The sequence below is a fragment of the Xenopus tropicalis genome, chromosome 1, assembly GCF_000004195.4.
Source record: "Xenopus tropicalis strain Nigerian chromosome 1, UCB_Xtro_10.0, whole genome shotgun sequence".
Classification (NCBI taxonomy): domain Eukaryota; kingdom Metazoa; phylum Chordata; class Amphibia; order Anura; family Pipidae; genus Xenopus; species Xenopus tropicalis.
In genome coordinates, this window is record NC_030677.2 from 182,409,861 (window position 1) to 182,417,155 (window position 7,295).

A 7,295-nucleotide genomic window follows, 5' to 3' on the forward strand; every position below is an offset into this window, starting at 1 on the left:
TTGAATATATAATAATGATATATTATAGATTATATTGATAATATAATCTATAAGCTTAACGCATGAACAGATTCTTCAAGATGACCCTGTTGGCCATACGTTGGGGCATTTAGCAATAAGCCACATTTGTCTTTGATTTCCCATGTTCTTTATCCGGTGGTATTGAGTAAAGGAAATCCTCTTGGTCTAACGGCAAAGCTTGACCTTATGGCTGATGTCCCATGGAGAGATTTAGTTGTCCGCAATACATCTCTGCTACCTCTCCAAAATGCTTTTCCACCGGAAACACTACGAATCATTGGTAGAAAGGCCTACACATCACTTCAGTTGTTTCAGGAGAAAACGCCATTTTCTCCAATATCTGCCATTTCTTTGCTTTATTTTTTGCGTTTCCTGTTTCCTCTCTTCTTCTTCTTCTTCCCTTGTTTTTGTTTTTCCTCATTTGATTTCTGATCTGCTTTGTTTTTAGAAACTTCTCCTTCATTAAATTTCCTTTCATGTTCATCTAGTTTCTCTACCATTTCTGGTTCTGGTAATTTATTGACACCTAAAAAATAAAAATATTTAAAACCAAGTATATCACCCACACCCTAAAGCACCGCTAATTGTTCTGTGTCACTATTTGCCCCACTTCAGGGCTGCCTGAAGTGGGGCAAATAGAGGCAGCTACAAAGATCCCTGTGCATAGTGGGTTATAGTTGTAGGCAGTAAGTGTGGGGCTATCAGATTAAGTAAGCAAATATGAGAACAGTAGGCAGGGCCGTAATTATATATAGGGACCCAAGGGCCTGTGCTTAGAAGGGCAGTTTTGGTACTTACTTTCTTGTATCACTGTATCTGTTTTAGCACCGTTCTCCTGAGTTGGATCTGTGTTTGTAATAGACTCAGGTGTGTCTTTTCTTTCATTTTCCTTTTTTTCATTAGGAGTATCATCCATTTTCTTAGAATCTGTTTCTTTAGAGTCTTGCGTTTTGACTCCTAAAAAGTAAGAGTTCAGCAGTTCAGCTCATTCAAACAATGGGTTTACTATAATAACAGGAGTGGTGTAGTTACCCATAGTAATCAATCAGATGACCGAATTCAAACAGCAGACTAGCTAACTAGAGAATTGCTAGCTAGCTACTAGATAATTGATTATTGGTTGCTATAGGTTACTAAATCTAAGATTTTGTTTCTAATTTTATCTTAACTGTGTAATGGATATATTACCTGTGTAAAGGGTATATTAAAAATTAAATGGTTGCTTTATTCACCCTAGCTTCTGTGATGATGATATTCATTCAAATTTCACTTTTAAGCTGGCCATATATGCACCGATGATATTGTACGAAACCTTGTTTCATGCAATATTCAGTGTGTCTATGGCGACTTAGAAAGGCGACCAAATCGACTTGCCAATCGGCCCGGTTAAAAGATTTTGATCGGGCACCATTAAAGGCCCCCTAGGAAAATCTACGTTCAGGGCTGAATCGGCAGAAGGAGGTAGAAATCCTATTGTTTCTACCTCCATATTGGAGGATTCATCCCTGAATGTCTGTGGAGGGTGGGAACGATTTTTCGTGCAACCGATAGTCACAAAAAAGATCGAAAATCGCTTTGTGTGTGGCCACCTTTAAGGTCCCCCTACACGTTGATCTTCACCCAATATCCCCACCTACGGGTGGGCGATATCAGGGAGGGTGTAGGTAAAAAAATAAATAATTCGATCGTTTTGGCCCTGGGGCCAAACGATCGAATTATATTGGCGGGAATGGGGCAGTCAGTTCGGGGACCGCATCAACGAGCCGATGCGGTCCCGATCCGACTGAATTTTCTAACCTGACCGATCGATATCTGGCCAATTTCAGGTCAGATATTGGTCGGGCAGGCCCCTCGTTTCTGCCCCTACACGGGCCGATAAGCTGCCGAATCGGTCCAAGGGACCGATATCGGCAGCTACTATCGGCCCGTGTATGGGGACCTTAACATTGGCTGATTACAGCCTTCCTTATCACCATTGCAGCCCTTCTATTTTGTTATAATCTCCTTAAGTGAGCATGGTGTCACATAATAAAAAGAAACATTGGGATTCACTTTTCATTTTATAGTTATATTATTTTCCATTTTTAAGTTAATTGTTAGAGGAAAGAACAACTACTTCCTGAATATTTTTACTCTATGAGACAGTGCCATTCCATCCATATAATCCTACTTCAGAGAATTAAAAAACATTACAGACAAAAAAGTCACAGTTTTTACCTTGTACTACTACAACTTGGATGCTCTGCAACTCTTTCTTATCTTCAATTAATGCTTTTACATGCTTGTTGCTAGGAGAGAAAATATAAAAATATTTTTTCTGAGCAAATAAAAATCTAAAATGTGTACAGAAATATTAAAATGAAGTAATTAAGACTAGTTATGAGCTGAGAAATCACTACATGCACTATATGGCTTCATCAAACAATGAAACTGTAACGATATATTTACTAAAAAAAATTCTACTTTGTATTTGAAGATGAATACAAATGAATATAACTCAGTTTACATCTCAGAGTATATATGCCCTCTAAGCTCTATGACTACAAGTCACAAAATGTGAGCCAGGTGTAGAAACCCATAGCAACCAATCAGCAGCTAGCATTTATGATTATCTATTTAAAGCAAAGAGCTGGTTAGTTAGTGTAGGTTACTAGACCTGGTGCAGACATCAGCCATGTACTGGGAATGGCAAAGTTGATATCAAATAAAAGTCAATTTCCCTTTAAAGAACTCACCAGTATCGAATACACAAAGCAAAGACTGCAGCTGTAAGCAAGGCAATGCATCCACCAGCGACACGTACATAGAGTTTGTAATGGATATCTGCAACAAGACAAATATGTTGTTGATTAGTATGACCATGTAAGCACTAGAAATGTTTAAGGGGATGAGTCTAACATGGATTCATCAATATTATAAGGGCCACTGTAGAATGGTTGAAACAATTATTGTGTATATTCCACATTTAAGGATGGAGAATAAATATTATGGGGTTAATTCAATCAATGAATAAGCAGATAGGAATAAAATGTAGAGGAAAACTTGGAAACACTTGGGAGAAAATCGCCGGTAGGATGGCATACGCGACACCGCGTTTTGCCAAAGTTACTTGAAGTTTCCTCTCATTGGCCCTAAGACCAATGGACAAAGCAGAATATGTGGTGTGACCTCTAGCAAGTTGTAATGCCGAGCACATAAACAAGGCTTGAGAGAGAATGTAATAACAGGTGAAAGGCTGGAAATGTTATCAACCAATCAGCAGCTTTGATTTGCTTGTCATTTAAACTAGAAAAGGAGCAAATTCATTTTTACATTAAATCTCTCCCCACAGTGCCAGTGTAGCCATGTTCCATGCTACCCACTTCCTGGGCTGCTGAGCTATATCTCCTGTTTCAGTATAATCTCTTGTATAGGGTTGCCACCTGACTAGTTTTGGTCCGGACAGCCCAGTATTCAGAAGGGCTGTCCGACTCAAAATTGTTTCCGTGATTTTCCTAATTAGAAAAACCAGGCAGGACTGTAATAGATTTATGTGGAGGTCTGCTAATCTCCGTGTCATAGTGATGCCTTATGTAATGTCACCACCCTGTCCCGATACATCACCGCCCAACCCTACTCTTGTAACAGCCCTTATCTTATTATGGGATTCTATGAGGACTAAAAGGTAAAATAACATAGGCTCAGTATATAATAATGATCATGGTTATACCAAGTCGCACGTATTCAGCAAATGTTTTCCAAAGCTGCACTGGTTTATCCGTTAGTTCCTTAGGATAGGATGTTGTAATATATGCCTGATGATTGGGTCCTATAAGGAATAAAAACAATTAATTAGGATATTACAGTTATATGAAAGTAATTTAAAGCCTGGTTCAGAATAAATATAATTTCAGGATAGATTTACCATCCTGTCTCCTAACTGGGAAGCCCATAGTAAAAACAAAATAATAAATTAATAAAAGAAAATTAAGAGTTTTGCTGAAGCTCAAACTAATAATGGCTGCCTAGTTCGCTCTTCTGCTCAAACCGATGACTGTGATGTTAATACTCCCCATAAAACATGCTGTGTGAAACAGTATGGGTAGTAACTGCGACATTACAGTTAAATGAATGTACATAACATTAGTAAATAAATATGCAGGGCCAAATTCTATTTTTTTCCCTATATTAGTAGCAACTTGTTTCCTCATAAAGGTTTAAGTATAAATGTAAAATATCAAACAGAATATATACAAATTTGTTCCATGTTCATTAGAGATTAACATACAAAGATTTTTTAACTGTGTTACATTTGTATTCAGTTCCCCTAACACAATCTTGACAGTTATTACAGCCTTTCCTAGAAAAGAGATAAATCTGATTCAGCATATAAATATAAATTCAGGATATATTACCATCCAGTCTGCTAGCTGGGAATCCCACAGTAAAAACAATAAAATTGATAAATAATATAAGAATAAAAATTCTGATAAAGATCAAACCGGCCATGTCTGAGACTGACCAGCTCTCTCTTCTGATTAAAATGATGAGTGTGTTGTTAGAGCTCAGCATGTAGCTCCGTGGCATTGTGATGTCATCGCTAATATTCTCAGTGCTGCCAGTGTGTTGTTAGTGCTCAGCATGCTGAGCATTGTGATGTCATCGCTAATATTCTCAATGCTGCATTATGACTAGTACATGGGATGTTACTGATACATGAAAGTAAGCACAACCAGTAAATACATGTGCAAGGCCACCAAGGGCGGCTTTTGTCCATGTCACTAACAAATAAAGTTTGTTTTCCTTGTTTTCTGGCAAATCTGAAATAGCCCCAAGACAATTATGATTCCATTCACATCATACATACTGATAACACAAACAAATGTTACAATATGGCTACAGATTTTTATCTCAGCAGCTAGGGAATGACAAAGCAGGCAGGCATTTCATTCCATGGGTAGAAACTCAGATATATTGATAAAAGTTTCAGTTTCTTAATGTCCTGGCTCCCAGCATTCAGTTTTGAAATTAACTGTCACCCAACAGAAATAAATTACACTGAGCCTCGCTACATATTTATGGCAGCCACCTGAATTGCTGCTTGATATGGAAACAGGTATGGTATCCATTCTCTGGAAACCTGTCTAAGTTACAGTAAGGTCTATAGGAGATGGGTCCACTTTAACTGAACAATTTAACATTTTTAAAATAATTTCCCTTTTCTCTGTAATAAAAAAAACATTACTTCATCCCAACAAAGATAAATTGAATCCTTGTTAAAGGTAAAGCCATCCTATTTGGCTGAATTAATGCTTTAATCAATTTTAGTAGACTTCTGTGTGGTGATCTAAATTACTGAAAGACCCCTTATCTTCAAAACCCTGGGTCCCAAGCATTCAAAATAATAGGTCCCATAATATATTTATTACATATAAATAAAGCAAAGTTGGTTTTATTTTCAAAAATCATGGTAACATTAATACATTCTGTGTGCCCATCTGACAGAGATCTACAAAACAATACCCTGACAGTTATATAGGTATGGGATCCAGAACGCTTACAGCCTGTTCATTTTTGGATATGGGATTTTTCTGTAATTTTGATCATCATAACTTAAGTCTGATAAAACAAAATGAAATAAAACCAATAGAATTGTTTTGTCGATAAGGACTAATGCAGCTTAGTTTCCATCAAATATATGATACAAAATGGCGTATGATTCCAGCATACACAACAAATGTGTAGAACACAAACAATAATTAGGAAGGCTGTATAGAATCATACTAAAGTATAGTAATGCAGATGAGAACCATGGGGGGCATGTAATTTTTCATGGGGAGACAAAATATCACTGAATGATGCAGGGGCTGTGACTGCACCATTGCCCATCCCCTATGAGGCCTGCTGGGAAGTTATCACAAGCGCTGCGGCACTAAGTAGCTCAGGGTGGCCAGCGCCAGAAATTAGGCTTATTCCTTGGGTACTGGAGCACTGGGGGTGCAAGCTTGTTAGCTCACTACAGCCTTCCGCCCAGCTTCTGTCTAAGGGTGAAGACACACTGGGCTACTAGTAGCAGCTACTTTTTCAAGGCTACTAAACTCCAGAAAATTCCTTGCCATAGACAATACTGAGATTTGCCTCTACTAAAAAACACGTAGAGACAATTATCAGTAAATGATTAGCATTGTGTTTTTTAGCAGTCAGGAAAAGTAGCTGCTACTAGTAGCTCTGAGTCTTCACCCTAAAGCTCAATTTTGAACAGTACTGAACTACATCCACTACAAGAGCTTGCTGGTCTTATTTATAGCAAAGAAATATTAACTTTAAATGCCCACTGACACCAGGTCTGGACTGTGATTCAAAATATATTCTGTCTATGGCATCACATAGCAGCCCCTCTGCAATTGCCAGGACCTACAGATTGCCAGCTCAGACCAGTCTTACACTATTCAAATACAGAGCAGGAGTCCATTATTTTTCTGTTAATCATCCATTAACTGTCTGTGGTACTGTGCGGCGCTCCCAGTTACTCAAAATATCACAGGGCTCTCTTGCTTCAATGCAGGGCAAAAGCGAAAAGAATGGCACCCCTGGAGTAAGGTGTCAAAATTGCACATGAGAAAAAGAAAATTGCAAATGTTTTGGGTTAAAGAAAAAATTGCTGATATGGAGAATAAAAAAAGCTGTAGGGGGTGAACATGAGGAGAGAATTAAGGCTGAAGACCAGGCAACATTTTGGCCCTTTATCAAGAAGTGGAAGAGTGAAGGAGGAGAGAAATACAGTTTATTGTAACATGAAGAAAAATTAAAATATATATATATATTAAGGAGAAAAAAAGATTAAAATATGAAATAGAAGAAAATGAAATTAATTTAAGAAGAAAACGTGATACATCTTTTTCAGCAGTGACTAAAAGCATTCAGTTGTACGCTGGGGCGTGGGGCAGTTACTATTTGGCATCTGACACTAGGATTGCCTTCTTTTCTAAACAAACAAAAAACAAATACTGGCCCATATTTTTTTTCCCTCTTTACTGACATTGATACCAGGAACCATTTTTACTGGGCAGGACAGTGTAATCCTATCGGGCACTGATGGCGGCACTAAAAGGGGGAGTTCTGGTGCAATTTGGCCCCACTAGTTACTTTACTTGTAAAACAAACACTATAAACTTACACGAAAAAAGTATCTAGATCACTTATATTAACCATTGGTTGATTAAGCATTTATTCTGAAAGTTTAGTTTTCATTAAAATTTCCCCCAATTGCGTAAGTAAAGCACAAACTGAGATCG